Below are 15570 nucleotides of genomic sequence, written 5' to 3' on the forward strand. Positions count from 1 at the left end.
TTCATAAAAGAACATTTAGCTGTTGGTTTCATTCACATAACTGTAGCACAATAAAAGTTATTGAAATGTACAGACTGAGAAAATGATTGCAAAGCATTACAAAGATTGTGCAGTTTACCGCCACCTAGAGGAACATATTGCACTTGTCTCGACCAAGTCTGACATTCAGTAGTTAAAATAAATTCATTTAGAATGCATACAGTTTGATGTGTAAATTTAAATGGGTGTGTCTTGTTATTTGTTCAAAGAACAATATTTACAGCCAACTTTTACTATCACATGTAAATCGGGATGCATACTATTGAATTAAATTTGAACCCATTAACACACTCATTTTTAAAACATACAGTATTCCATCTCAACTTCAAAGGGTGTGTCTTGTTACTGGCTCCTAGAAGAACATTTTGATGGTGGTTTTAGCCACAGAACTATAATAGAACTCATACTATTGAAAATTAAACCAATACATCATTTAGTTTCAAATAAATACGGTCTTCTATTTTAGCTTCAAAAGCTGTGTCTTGTTGCAGATTTCTTTTAGAACATTTTGCAGTAGTTTTCATTGTCAAAAGTGATGCAGAAGTCACGCTATTGACTTTCAAAAATCGATACATAGCCTTCCAAAGAGACTCTAGTATTACTGCCCCCTAGAGGAAGATACTGCAGGTGTTTTGACAGTTTAACATTCAAACATACAGACGGTTTCATCGGGCGCACACACCTGGACCTAAGTTAACTTCCGGTCTGTGTTGTGTATATCGGTCTGGCTGCAGTGCCTTCTACAAACGCAGTTAAAGTCAAGGTGATGAGCAGGCAGTGCTCCACACATAGATCAGATCTGATCATCATCAGTTTGTCTGGAATGACATACAGAACTGTGACAAGATGCTTCAACAAACATACTTTTAAATTCAATAGCATGTGTCCTGATTTACATATGAGTGTAAAACCTTAATTGAAATGTTCATTAAGAAGTCAGAAACAAAACACATCTTTTGAAGTTGAAATAGAAGACTTTATTGATTTTAAAATATGTATAACTTTGAATGTCATACTGGTTCAGAACAGCTGCAGTATCTTCCTCTAGGGGGCAGTAACACTGGAGACTCAATGGAAGGCTGCACAAGCGATTTTTGAAAGTCAATAGCATGACTTCTGCATCACTTTTGACAATGAAAACTGCTGCAAAATATTCTATAAGAAATCTGTAACAAGACACAGCCCTTTGTAGCCGAGATAGAAAACTGTATTTATTTGAAACTAGAAACTATTCATTTTCAATAGTATGAGTTCTATTATAGTTCTGTGGCTAAAACCACCATGAAAATGTTCTTCTAGGAACCAGTAACAAAACACACCCTTTAGATTTGAGAAGGAACACTGCATGCATTTTACATGAATTTATTAACAGATTTGAATTTAGTTCAATAGCATGTATCCTGAATTACAAACGAGAGTAAAACCTGCATGAAAGTGATCGTTTAAGCCCAGGTATCAAGACACACCCTTTGAAGTTGAGATGAAAAAACTGAATACATTTTAAATGAATTTATTAAAATATTTTGAATGTCAAACTGACTCAAAACATCTTCCTCTAGGGGGCAGTAACACTGGAGACTCTTTGGAAGGTTTTAAAAATTGATTTTTGAAAGTCAATAGCGTGACTTCTGCATCACTTTTGACAATGAAAACTACTGCAAAATGTTCTAAAGGAAATCTGTAACAAGACACAGATTTTGAAGCTAAAATAGAAGACTATTTATTTGAAACTAAATGATGTATTGGTTTAATTTTCAATAGTATGAGTTCTATTCATAGACTGTAAAAAATATGGACAAAGCGTCTGTGACGTCACCCATAGACTTTCTGAAGAACGGGTTTGAAGCCGTTTATGGGGGTATGGGCTGCGCCATCTTGGAAAATCTTGGGAAATCCTAACCCCGCTCACCTTCTGACGCAGCGCGCTGTGTATATTTTAGGCAACGAAATATGTTATAAAACACCATACTAACTATTTTCGTTTTCATTAAAAGAAATCTTAAACATTATAGCCACACAAATGTGGTTCAGGCAACGCATATTGATTATATTCAACTACACATAACGTTTGCCTATTTATGAAAAAACAAAATATAAAACACAAACCTGCCTCTTTTCATTTTAAATATAATATAAAAATATTAAACATTTTATGGTCCAGGCAATATGTGCATTTGTACTAAACAACAGATTTTGCAGTAAACAAAATCTGGGGAAGTCGTGGCCTAATGGTTAGAGAGTCGGACTCCCAATCGAAAGGTTGTGAGTTCGAGTCCCGGGCCGGCAGGAATTGTGGGTGGGGGGAGTGCATGTACAGTTCTCTCTCCACCTTCAATACCACGACTTAGGTGCCCTTGAGCAAGGCATCGAACCCCCAACTGCTCCCCGGGCGCCGCAGCATAAATGGCTGCCCACTGCTCCGGGTGTATGCTCACAGTGTGTGTGTGTGTTCACTGCTCTGTGTGTGTGCATTTCGGATGGGTTAAATGCAGAGCACAAATTCTGAGTATGGGTCACCATACTTGGCTGAATGTCACTTCACTCACTCAAAGTCAGCGCTCTAGTCTAACCACACATCGGTAAAGTTAAATAGCTTATAAAGTTATGAAACTTCCCTCAGCCAAAACGATTGCCCAGGGAAAAAATTATAGATTTACGAGACCAAAAATCGCCCATTAGATATACACAAGATGAATTATATCTCATGTTTAACCACTACAGAGACGCCAGAGTCCACGGCATTGGTGGCAAACTTTAGAAGGTCTAGCCTAAGAAAAAAAGACTGCTTCAGGCGGGGTACATGAACGCAGAGCGCCCGGTCATCGCTGGATCAACTGGATAAAATTTTCATAAATCTTTAAATAAACCACAGATTTGAGCTTTAAACAACTACATTCTCGCCCTGAAAACCTCTTAAAACTACATTTCATGATACAGAAACAGTAGTATTATATGTCAACTGTATTAAAAAATGGCGCTTCTTGTTGTCATTCTCCGTGGCGCTGCCTTGTCAGCTGTCAATCAAGCTGTCACTCAAAGTTAACCACACCCTTATTGTCATATATTTTATATCTAAACTAACGAGTTAGAAAAAAAAAAAAATCACCCCCAAAAAAATCACCCCCCTCACAGTTGTCAGGTACTCGGAAGCTATCGAAAAATACAATAAAAGTCCATGGGACCAACTTGTAAAAACATGAATTTATGCTGTGAAAACGGACATTTTAACATGGGGGCTATGGACATTTGCTCCCTTTTGGGACCTTCCCCTGGCGGATTTTCGATGTATTGCAGTTTTACGCACTTCCGGGTAGGCTTCATTTTTCAGATCAGAATGTTGCCGCTTGGTTCTATTATAGTTCTGTGGCTAAAACCACCATCAAAATGTTTGTCTAATGTGTCAGCAACCATGGTGTTCTGCATCACCATGTCACACTCGGGTCATATAATACCCAGCTTCTTCTAAGATTTATTGCAAATCTAAGAGATAATTTATTTGAGCAGCAGGGTCAAGAGCTAAATGAGAATCCCATTCCCACCTATGTGATAGTGTGGGACAATGTCAGTTTTCACCGAGCTGCTCAGGTAAGGGAATGGTTTAACATCAATGGGCAGTTTTTGAACCTGTACCTCCCTCCATACTCGCCTTTCCTGAATCCGATTGAGGAGTTTTTCTCCTCCTGGAGATGGAAGGTTTATGATACACAACCCTACACAAGAGTAAATCTGCTGCAAGCCATGGATTTAGCCTGTGGTGACATAGGTGAGGAATCATGTCAGGGCTGGATACGGCACACAAGAGACTTCTTCCCCCGTTGCCTCAGGAGGGACAATATTGCTTGTGACAACGATGAAGTGCTCTGGCCTGACCCAGCCCAAAGACAAGAAGCACATTGATAATCACATGTTTACTCCTTTGATTTTATATTACAGTACATTTTAGGCTGTATACTGTACAATAAACAAATTGTTTGGCCCTGAACATTGTGCTTTCCATTTGTGAACACTACTGACTGATCTATCAATGATTTTGAATGGTTGCAGGTTCAAAGAACAATAATTACAATATCACAGAGACCAAGGACAAGTTTATGAGATGCAGGTAAACACAGGTAAAACGGTTTTGAGGCGAAAGTTTTATTTTGCAAGAGGAATCAGAGGTTTAGTAAATAGTGCTTGAAGATGAGGTTTTGTGATCAATGTTTTCAGAAAATGGAGCAAGGTTTCAGAAATTGGGTTTTAGCAATTGAGAAAAACTGTAATAGTAATAATATAATAATAACCACTATCAAATATCTTGTTTACAATATTTCTTATTTAAATTCAAGTGAGCAGTATAAGTGTTTGTCTTTATATCATTCAAAGACCGTGGGTGCACAAATTGCTCTTGTTTTGTTAATTATGAAAAAACATTCCATTCCATTTTTTCATTATCATGTACTTTGTAGACGGTCCCTAGCTGGCCTAAGCGCTAGGGCGCTGCTGCTGAAGACTTTATGTGTTGCAACAAATCGAGGAGAATTACTATGTTCTATGTTCTATTGCTTTTCAGATAAGCCATTTTTATACAATTACACTCATCCACTAAGAATTTATTGATTTTTTCCTCGGCTGAATATCTGTCTAACATCCAACATCAAACGTCGAACCAACTTTATATCTTTGGCCTAATAAAATTGGGTGTGAGCATCTTGTGTCATTATTGCTTTTTTTTTTTTTTTTTTTTTTTTTTTTTTATAAACTGTTTTTTCCAGCCTCCATAGTTCCATCAGTTATAGGTTTTTAACTATTCTGAATATCAGGAAAAATTATTATTAAAGTCATACTAAATGCACTTTTTTTCTGTCAAATATTTTCTCAACACAACACCTGTAAAACTGACGATATATTTATAACAAACACAAATGGAAGCAACGGCGGGAGTACACGGTGCGATTTTTGCTGTCGTACGAGTTCGCATGCGATTTTTTTCAATCGTGTGGAAATCGCGTATGCTCGTATGGTCGCGGCTCGTATCATTTGCGATGAATTACGAGCCGAGCAGAGTGGCTTACGAGCACTTCCCGACCTCCCGATCATTTTTAAACATGTCTAAAAAGTTTTTTTTTTTTTTTTTTTTTTAATTCAAGAAATGTTTTACAATATTGCAAACATACATTCTTTAGAAATATAGAACATTTCCAAAAATGCATATATTAAAAAGTTGAAGTCAATTTGGACAATCATAAAACACCAAAAGGAAAGAAAAAAAGGAGAGAAAAAAAATAAAATAAAAAAAATAAAAAAACAAAGAAGAAAATCATGGTACATGAAAGATCTCATCATATTTTTTATGAGTTATGAGTTATTCCATAAGTTGGTTTTATGGGGGGAAAAGTTGTGGTTGTAAACCAATTTCCAGGCTAACAGCGCTTGTTGATGAAAACTAGCCAATTTAATAGGTAATTTACCAGTGGAGTAATTACATTTCATCAAAAAAGAAAGGCCACCTATCCTTTTAAATATGTTATTTGGGATAAAATACCACATGGTGTCTGACCCAAGCAAGCATCTCTTCAACCAATTAATTTTGAATGTGTTGTTGGTATCCTCAAAGTTCAGGACTTCAAGACCACCCTCACTTCTTTTGTTTGCTAAAATATATTTCTGCAATTTGTGAGATTTATTACTCCAAATAAAATTAAGAAAAATCTTATCAATATTTTTGGAGGTGTGATTATCTACAGCTAAAGACAGGGAAGGGTACACAAGTCTGGATAATCCCTCTGCTTTGGATAAAAAGACTCTGCCTAAAATCGACAAATCTCTCTGTAGCCAATTATTAAAAATAAAATTAGTTTTGGATAAACGTGAAGAAAAATTCAAAAACTGTCTACTAATTAAATTTTTTGTTATATGAATCCCCAAATATTTCACATCATTTTTAACTGGTATATTTTTAATTTCAGATTCTACATTATCAAATAAGCAAATAATTTCACACTTGGATAAATTAAGTTTGAGTCCAGAAGCATTAGAGAAGGCATTAATTGTAGTTAATACTGGAGAAACTTGCTCTTTGTCTTTTAAAAATAAATTGGTATCATCAGCTAATTGTGAGATACGAATCTCTCTGTTAAAGATACCAAGACCAACAAAATTATTGTTACGCAATATATCAATAGATAATGTTTCTACAACCACTAAAAATAACAATGGGCTTAAAGGGCAACCCTGCCTTATTCCTCGAAGAATGGGAAATCTTGTTGAAGTTCGAGAATTGAAAATTATACAGCTATCAATATCTTTGTACAACATTTGGACAACATTAATGAAACTGGATGGGAATCCAAAAGCCCTTAAAGAACTCATAAGGAACTGATGCTCTACAGTGTCGAAGGCCTTGTAAAAGTCAAGGAATAAGATGATAGCATCAGATTCAATTTCTTCTTTATAATCAATAAGATCCAGAACAAGACGAGTATTACAACTAATATGACGTCCTTTCATAAAGCCGGTCTGTGTTTCATTAATGACATGATGTAAATGTTGTTTTAATCTCTTGGCAAATATAGAAGCAAATAATTTATAATCAAAATTTAGAAGCGTTATAGGTCGCCAATTATCAATTAAAGTTACATCTTTGTCTGGCTTGGAAATAAGAGATATCACTCCTTGTTTCATAGTGGGAATCATCGTTCCAGTTTTTATACATTCTTGTAGCATTAATAAGAAAGGTTGCTCTAAAATTTCCCAGAAGTGTATAAAGAATTCTAAAGTGAGGCCATCGCAGCCAGGTGACTTCCCTTTTTTCATTGATTTCATTGCATCCCTAATTTCAATTAATGAAACAGGAGCCTCACATAATAACTTAAATTCATTACTAATTTGTGGTATATAATTCTTAATTTGATGTAGGTATGACTCACTTTGGTTTGCCTGATAATCAGAGGAGTACAAGTTTCTATAAAAATTTGTGACAAACTTCTCTATTTCTTCAGGGTGTTTTGAAACAGAATTATTAACTTGCAAAGCAGAAATGAATTTCCTTTTAAAATTCCTTTTCTCAAGTGAGAAAAAAAAGCTTGTATTTTTCTCACCCTCCTCAATCCATCTCGCCCTGGACCTAACGAAGGCACCCTTTAACTAATTTAACATATAGCTGGTCTAATTCTAATTGTAAGGATTTAAACTGACTAATTTCTGTAACAGTGAGATTCTCTTTTTTTGATTAAGTTATTAATATTGCTTAACAAGTTAGCTTCTCTATCAGCATTAGCCACTTTAAGGGCCTTAGCTCTATTAATAGCTAGTGATCGAGCTTTAAATTTAAAAAATTCCCAATTAGCATCATGTGACTCAAGCTCATTTTTTGAAAATATTTGTTTAGCTAATCCCTTGATCTGATCATTAAATAATTTATCTTTTAGCAGAGTATTATTCATCTTCCAATAACCACGCAAGGAATTCTTCCTTTGTTTTGTTTGCAAATTCAGCTTAATTACTAAGTGGTCTGAGAATGGAGCATATTGGTGACTAACATCAAACACATATTGCAGTATCCGTTGAGAACTCAGAAAAAAATCTATTCTGGATTAAGAAGTTAGCAACTTATTACTCCATGTAAATTCCTTAACATCTGGATGATAGTAGCGCCATGCATCTACAATATGGAGGTGATCACACAAGGTACAAATAATACTATTACTGAGGCCCATTTTAGGAGGAAATCTGTCAATTGAATTATCTAAGACAACATTAAAATCTCCAGCAATAATAATAAATGCCTGTTGATATTTATTTTTTAAAACTTCAATTTTACCTTGTAATGAAGAAATAAGACTCTTATTGGTAGATTTTAAATTGTGGCCATAAATATTACCTATTATAAAAGTAGCATTATCAAGTTTAATGACAAGAATAACCCATCTTCCTTCCGTAGAAACCAAAGATTCGACAATATCTCCATTAAACTTATTGATCAAAATGAGAACACACAACGGAATGGTTAGAACCATGACTAAAGTAAACCTTATCCCCCCATTGTGATTTCCAAAAACGAACATCACTCTCACTTGAATGAGTTTCTTGTAAGAGTATTAAGTCAGCATTTGTTCTTCTACAGTATAAGAATAAAGCCTTCCTTTTAGTGAGATCTCTCAAGCCACGAGTGTTTAACGAAATAATACTCAAAGAATTAAATTCCAAGTCTTGCATTTACAAAAAAAAGAAAGAATAGTACTTGGATAATAAGAATAAAACCTAGAACAATAAGAACACAGAAGGTTTTGATTACCGCTGTAAACGTGAGCTAACACGGAGGTAGTTAAAGCTAACATATGCCTTGAAACTTAGGCAAAAGTGCAACTGTAGGGAACGAGAAAGCTTACTTGCTGTAGTAGCCACCAAAGCAGAGTGCAAAAAAAAAAATTTTTTAACGTTGCTCCCTGAAGGCAGACCGCCAAAAGAGTAAAGTTGAGAGTCAAGTTCGAATGCAGGTCCTTAATTGCAGTCTGTGAATTAAAGAAATCAGTCCACACACAACTCGGGAGTTAAAAATGAACGCAATTAACGTTACACCTCGAAGTCGCATCTCAGGGGATAATTTCAAGTCTTTTTCCAGCAACAAAAGCATGGGGACCCTTCCATGAAACCACTTTTCCATCCTCACAAGCCTTCTTGACAAGCGGCCATAATTTGGCTCTAGCATCCACATCCTGCTTGATCAACGCCTCCTTGATGCGAAGCTTGTTTTCCTTTAGAAAGCGAGAGTCTTTTGCTGCCCGCCATACCATTTTCACAGGAAACGGCAACCTTACCGTGCGTTTCGTCAACTTTAGTAGTTAGCTTCTGGATCGCGTCAAGGATTGTAGACAAAGAAACTTCGTTCTTGCCTTTTGCATTCCCAATCTTCTTGGATGGAGTAGAGGAAACAGGCCTTGCAAAAACCTCTTCAAATGCACCGACTTCTGTCTCAATATTAATATTCTCCATGTCGGCCGACTTCATGCAGCTCTCTTCCACGAGGTGTCCAGCTAATATAGCGCTTTCTTGAAGGGACTGATTCTTCCTTTTTTTGCCCATTGCAACATGTCAAAAGTAAAGTATTGCCAAAAATAATCGATGGTAATAATAAATAACTAATCTCTACATACTCAAAACTCAAATCTCATCTTGTTAGCTTTAAACTCCTCAAACTACTTGGACGATTAAAAAACGTGATTATTCACACCACTGCCATCTTGGCTCCCTATGTCTAAAAAGTTCGTGAGCTATCGGTTTGAATTCGTGACGTGTGCGCGGTTGAATGAGCCGATTTGTTGATTTATCTGAAGTTGACCAATCACGAACTAGGAAAACCACAGAAGAAGACACACGAACAGGGCAGCGCCACGGCGAATGTGGACTATTGACCAGGAGGATAAACTCGCTGAAGTCTGACAGGAACAGCGAGCGCTGTATGATGTTTCTAGCAACGTGTACCATGCTTTTTAGTTCTCTCTCTCGCACGCGCGCTCTCTCTCTCACACACGCATTATGTAGTTTACAGGGACTCTCCATAGACGTAACGGTATTCTATACTGTATATTAGGGCTGCAACTAACGATTATTTTGATAATCGATTAATCTGCCGATTATTTTTACGATTAATCGATTTATGCACTTATATTTTAGTTTTTCCATTTTTTTCCCCAAGTAAATTATTAATAAAGGGTCTTTATCATTCACCATAGATTTTTAAGAGATTTTAACCGTTTTGCACTGTCATATCCTCATCAAAAATATATCTGGAGTGGTTTTATTGTGTTAGTAATCCTTTGTCGAACTCTTCTGCAATCAGAACACTGACCCATACTCTAGCAAATTTCACAAGGAGATTTCAAATAATGTTTTCACCATGGCAGTCCTTAGAGCTCCTAAAGTAGTTTAACATCCCGAACGAAGCTTATTATATACGAAGGAATCTTTCAGAACATATTTTCACGAAGAATAAGGATAAAACAGAATAAGATTGCAGTGCATTGTATTTTATTATTTACTGGGAAACAGCTTTATAGCTTATGCTGTGAAATTGTAAACAATCCTTCGAATAAAGTGCCAATGGCATGAAACCTGAATGGAACTCACAATTGAAAGTAAAATCCATCAGAAGGTTGTCCAGAAAAAAAAAAAATTGGACACACACAAAAAAACCTGCTGTGTGAAAAAGAGCAGTGAATACTTAGAAAAAAAAGTTTATTTCAAATATCTTTAAACATTTACCTCTCTCATTCAGTCATAATTAGACTGCACGAATGAATTATGAACTGGTAAATGACAAACTGATCACAGAACATGTTTGTAAAGCTTTAAATGTTAACTGTTAAAAAGCAATGTTATCAGCTTTTACGACTAAACATTTGCAAACAACATTGTACTGGAGAATCTGCACGAATAAAAGTCTTAGGGGCCGTTCACATATCGCGCCTAAAAACGCATGGAAAACGCTAGGCGCGCCGCTTTCTCCTTCTTTCTAAAGCGCTCGGGCAGAAGCGCCCCTGAGGCGTCTGCCTTTGCTAAGCAACCATGACGTGCTCTCTCCATGAAGACAAGGAAATTTCAGCAAAGGATAAATGGATTTGCAGCTCAAAAAATCGCTTGCAGTAGCTCTGCTACTAACTTTATTTCAAAATGCAAATCCATATACAGCTATGATCAGCTGTTCCTTCATCTTGACTGAGCTTTTAACGTTGTTACGGGAAAGTATGAAGCTGATTATTTAGTTCTTTTCACATGACCCGCAGTGCGCTTGCGGCATTCTGAAAAGTTTAAATGTTTTTAACTCAATGCGGTGCGGACGCGCCCAATAGTATCGGAAAAACGGGCGCGTCGCGACCGCGTCGCTTCCATTATGAGCCTACATTGGAAATAACGAACATGAGCGCACAAAAGACACGATATGTGAACGGCCCCTTAAACAGTTCAGTAGTGCAGAGTTTACAGGTTACTCTTCTTTTTTGAAGGCTCAAAGTAAAGTACTCCCACATCACGCTGAATGCTGCAGAGACGCTGTTCGGGAAGCACGTGACATAAAACAAGGCCAGCTATTGGCTATTCGCTACTTCTCCTGTTGTACTGGCTGAGTAAAACCTCCGGTGGCTCATTACTGCCACACTTTGGTCACCGCAGATTTGAAATATGCACGAAATGAGCCGCTTACGGCAAATAAAAGTTATTTAGCAACGAATCGATGACTAAATTAGTTGACAACTATTTTAATCGATTAAATCGATTCGTTGTTTCAGCTCTACTGTATATCCCCATACACCTCTATCAATTACGGAAAATGCATGTTTAAAATTTCTATTAAACACCGTATAGTATTTTTTTTTAAAGCCATTTGGTTTACGAGGGCACAGGAATTGTCCTCACAAACCATGTTTACATTGTAATACCCATTTCAGATATTTATAAACCTACAAGAACACACACACACACAGGGTGACCAAACGTCCCGGTTTCCTATTGCTGAAAAATAACATGTACATGTAGGAAACAGTCACGGCTTGTATCAATATTGTATATGCAGTTATGGGAGAGTGAGAGCAGTTATATTAGGCGCGTTCCACTTGAAGCAGCGCTGGCTGCACAGAATGACATCACCTGTATGGCATCAAAGTACCGCGAGAGCGATTCGAATGCATTGGATATGTGTGCTCTCTTAGCGCTCTCGCGGTACTTTAATGTCATGCCTTCTGTGCGTGCAGCGGTGCTTCAAGTCGAACGCGTCTATCAACTAGTGATGGGATTTATGGCTCTTTGAGGGGATCCGGATCTTCGCGATCCGTTCCTTTCAAAGAGCCGTTCAAAAGAACGGCTCTTTTAAATATTTAGTCAGTTTTAAGAAGCCAGCTTGGAGGCATCTCAGTTTATCCTGGAAATAATCACTGGGAAGAATGATGAGGTGAGATTTGTAGTCAAATAATTAAAACTCAGATATCACACACCAATATCTGAGTTTGAATTATTCTGAAATATTGATTATTACCTCATTTGTCATGTGTGGACTATATTCCATAGGGTTGCACAAATCCCTCTGCTTAGACAGTGACATCACTATTTTGGATTTACCTTTAGTACAAAGTGTGTGTGTGTAAAGCTACGTTGACTTATGTTATTCATACAATACCTATTCGCGAATAAACATCAAAAAGAAAGCCGGCTGCAATGAATTTGTGTGCAAAACAGCTTTTACTACAAACACTTCCACACAAGAACATTGTTATCACACAAGAACATTTTGATAGAAAACAAAAAAATATTTAAAGTAGATAAAATTAGAATAAATAAAATGGAAATGTCTACATACTACTACTACTGTAAACTTTGCAAATAGGACATCAGCCACTTCAAGTCAATGAACAATAACAAAGTGGGCTGCAATGAATGTCTGTGCAAAACAGCTTTTTTTCAACGCTCCTACCCAATGACAGAGGCATGCAGGGTTTTTTTTCCACTGGAGTAGTCACGTGAAGGATGCGTGCACAACCAGTGTTGGGAAGGTTACTTTGGAAATGTAATAGGTTACAGATTACAAGTTACCCTGTTTAAAATGTAATAGTAGTGTAACTTTTTCAATTACTTTATTAAAGTAATGTAACTAATTACTTTTGAGTACTTTTGATTACTTTTCTAAATTTGTGAAAATTAAATAATAATAAATAAAATCATATACATCAACTCAAATACAGTTATCTAATAAGCATGTGACGTATTCTGTGTAATAAACTCCTGAAACATTGGTGTTTTTTTTAAACTGCTGTCTCTTTGTATATGATGTGATGATAGTTTTCTCAAAATAAGTAAAATGCACATGAAGTGACACAGAGCAGTTCTAGAAATTATGTGTATGTGTTCGTGTACTCATATATTGAGATGGCAGAGGTTGAAAACACTGCGAGCTTCAGCAGGCCTATGTGTAGAAAATGAAACCATGTCTTTGCCATTAATTTACAGGAGGGGCGGACTGGGAAAAAATTCAGACTGGAAAATTCAAACTCATACAAACAAATTAATGGACAAAACTATTTTTTGTATGGACCTGACATAAAAAAAGGTTTAAATCTTTAATTTGGGGACATGCAAAATAATTAAAAGTTCTCTCCTGAACTGCACCTTCACTTCCATTTTTCTCTTCAGTCTCTTTATTTTGCCCCATTATCCATCTCTCTCATGACTTTAATACTCAAGATTGAACAAAACTATACTGTACAATACAATACTCTACAATACTACAATATATTTATATAAAAATCCTAATACTGTACACGAGTCATGTTTTTCCCTTACAAAAATTGACCATGCTTTTATTAGCCTATATAAAAAGTACAATAACCTTGTTTTGTTTTTTGTTCTGCAAATGGATTTCTATTTATTTTTAAATAAATACATTTGTAAAATAATTTTTGGTTACCACATTTAAACAATAGTAACCATGTTCTCTGGATTATTAGTAAAATAACAAAACTTTAATTTTCGTAAGGGTTGTGTTGTTGTCTGTCGTAGCTTCCACAAAAAATCAGATTATTTTTCAGCTAAATTACTACTGTAACATTACAACAGATAATAATGATGTCCTTTATATAGTATTTTGAGTGATGACTGATGAGCAACGTGCTGCTGCTTGATTAAATAAAAAATAAAAAAAACAAAGACAAAAAAAGCATCTTTACAGATGAAACTGACCTGAAACCGTGAACAGTAGTTCAGCTTCTCGGCTCCAGCTGTGCGCTTCCACAGTGCACTCTTTTCTCTCTCTCGCATTGATTACTCTGAGTCTGATCCAAACCGTTTGGCGGAAGCGCGGAGAGCGCGCGAGTCACGAGATTTAATTATCAAATGGCGGATTCGCAAATGATCGCTTTATTACATTCGGCAGGCAATTATACAATAATGATATTAAAATAGCGGGCCAAATCGGTTCTCCCGGTGTCCAGTCCGCGCCTGATTTCCACAGACACACAGAACGTGCAGGAGTCATATGTTGCATTTTTGGGGCTTAATATTCACAGACACTAGTCCATGTCATGTTTTGATTCAAGTGTACTGACCTACTTTTGATTTAGTCATCCAAAATGTGGCACATTCCGTCCGCGTTAGGCATTCCGTTTATATGACTGGATTCTACGAACCAGACTGTGTTTCCGCATCCCGGAAATTATTAGGGCGGTATGTCTCAGAATAGTCAGTGCAATTTGGGAAATAAATCAGTTAAATCTGTATGTGGGTGTGTGTAAATATTCAAATGTAATCCCCTTTGTAATCGTTAAAAATTTCATAAGTAACTGTAATTTAATTACTAATTTTTTTTTAGTAACTGTAACTAATTACAGTTACATTAATTTTGTAATTAGATTACGTAACGCCGTTACATGTAACTAGTTACTCCCCAACACTGTGCACAACTAATAACTAATATCATCACGCTATAAAGGGTTGGCCTGCGCTGGGTGCGCCCCTCCCCCTATAACTGTTCTGTCTCGCGGAGGAGCTCATTTGTGTGCATCTGTGTGAAACGCATAGGAAAAAAGAACGACAGAAAGAACGGCTCCCCTCCAGCCGCGACTCGGCTCCCATCGTTCATGTTTATGAGCCGTTCAAAAGAATCGGTTCGTTCGCGAACGTCACAACTCTACTATCAACTTCGTGCGATTGCCTCTGGAATTCGCAGGTTGTAAAATCGTGTCGTATATCATCTCGTCCGTACGATTTTCAGATAAACTCACTCGTGCCGTGTGCGTGGACATACGATCTTCCGACCATCCGAATTCGCACCGTGTACGCCCGCCTTTTAGATGCAAATGGAAACTCACCAACAAAGCGTGGCAGATCAGTCTTGTTTGTCCAGAGAAACCCACAAGTTGTAAGGAAGATGAATAATGAAATACACGTGAATGAAAAGTTATATAGATGTGTTTTTCTCTGAATCCGTTATGTTCGTCCCTTCGAATAGAAATACCATCTGCCAACTGTCATCAAACAAAGGGAACTCTGTGAAGAAATTTCAAATATTATTATTTCTAGGCGTTATGTTTTATGCTGAGCTTTTATTGTAATCCTTGATCACTTGCCTCTTATGTGACTTGCTGCATGTAGCCCGCGCCTCTGTCTGTTTTTCAAATCTGTTATGGCGCGCTCATAGGGCGCGCTTTGATTTGATTGGCGGTTGGCAGCCAGTTTGAAATTAAATTACTGCCACCTAACGGACTGGATTATCATTATCTTTAGGTAATCCGTTAAATGTACGTAAATTATACATTAATATACATGAAATTAATTATGATGACTATATAAATAAACACTATAATTAAAAAATATTTATTTTAAGTTAATGATATAACTGGATGACCACAAGAATTAGAAGGATTCTGTGACATTCAGTGGAGCATCATTATCAGTCTCTGGCTGAATTTGCTCCTCTAGCAAGCCAAAAACAACAGTTAATGAAACCATTAATTACTAAAAACATTAATACTACTAGTAGTAACTATTACTACCACCACCACTATTACT

The 15570-nt window shown here is 36.6% G+C and overlaps 1 protein-coding gene across 2 annotated transcripts in view; it reads right to left on the reverse strand.

Moving 5' to 3' along the window:
- LOC132125091 (serine/threonine-protein kinase/endoribonuclease ire-1-like) overlaps positions 1-15044 on the reverse strand; it is a 37324-nt gene extending 22280 nt beyond the window's left edge. For both annotated transcript variants that reach the window (XM_059536426.1, XM_059536354.1), the window contains exon 1: positions 14871-15044. The gene's annotated coding sequence lies outside the window, so the exon portion shown is untranslated. The remainder of the gene's footprint in view (positions 1-14870) is intronic.
- Between the last annotated feature and the right edge of the window lie 526 nt (positions 15045-15570).

Source organism: Carassius carassius, chromosome 1 (genome assembly GCF_963082965.1).
Source record: "Carassius carassius chromosome 1, fCarCar2.1, whole genome shotgun sequence".
Taxonomy (NCBI): Eukaryota; Metazoa; Chordata; class Actinopteri; order Cypriniformes; family Cyprinidae; genus Carassius; species Carassius carassius.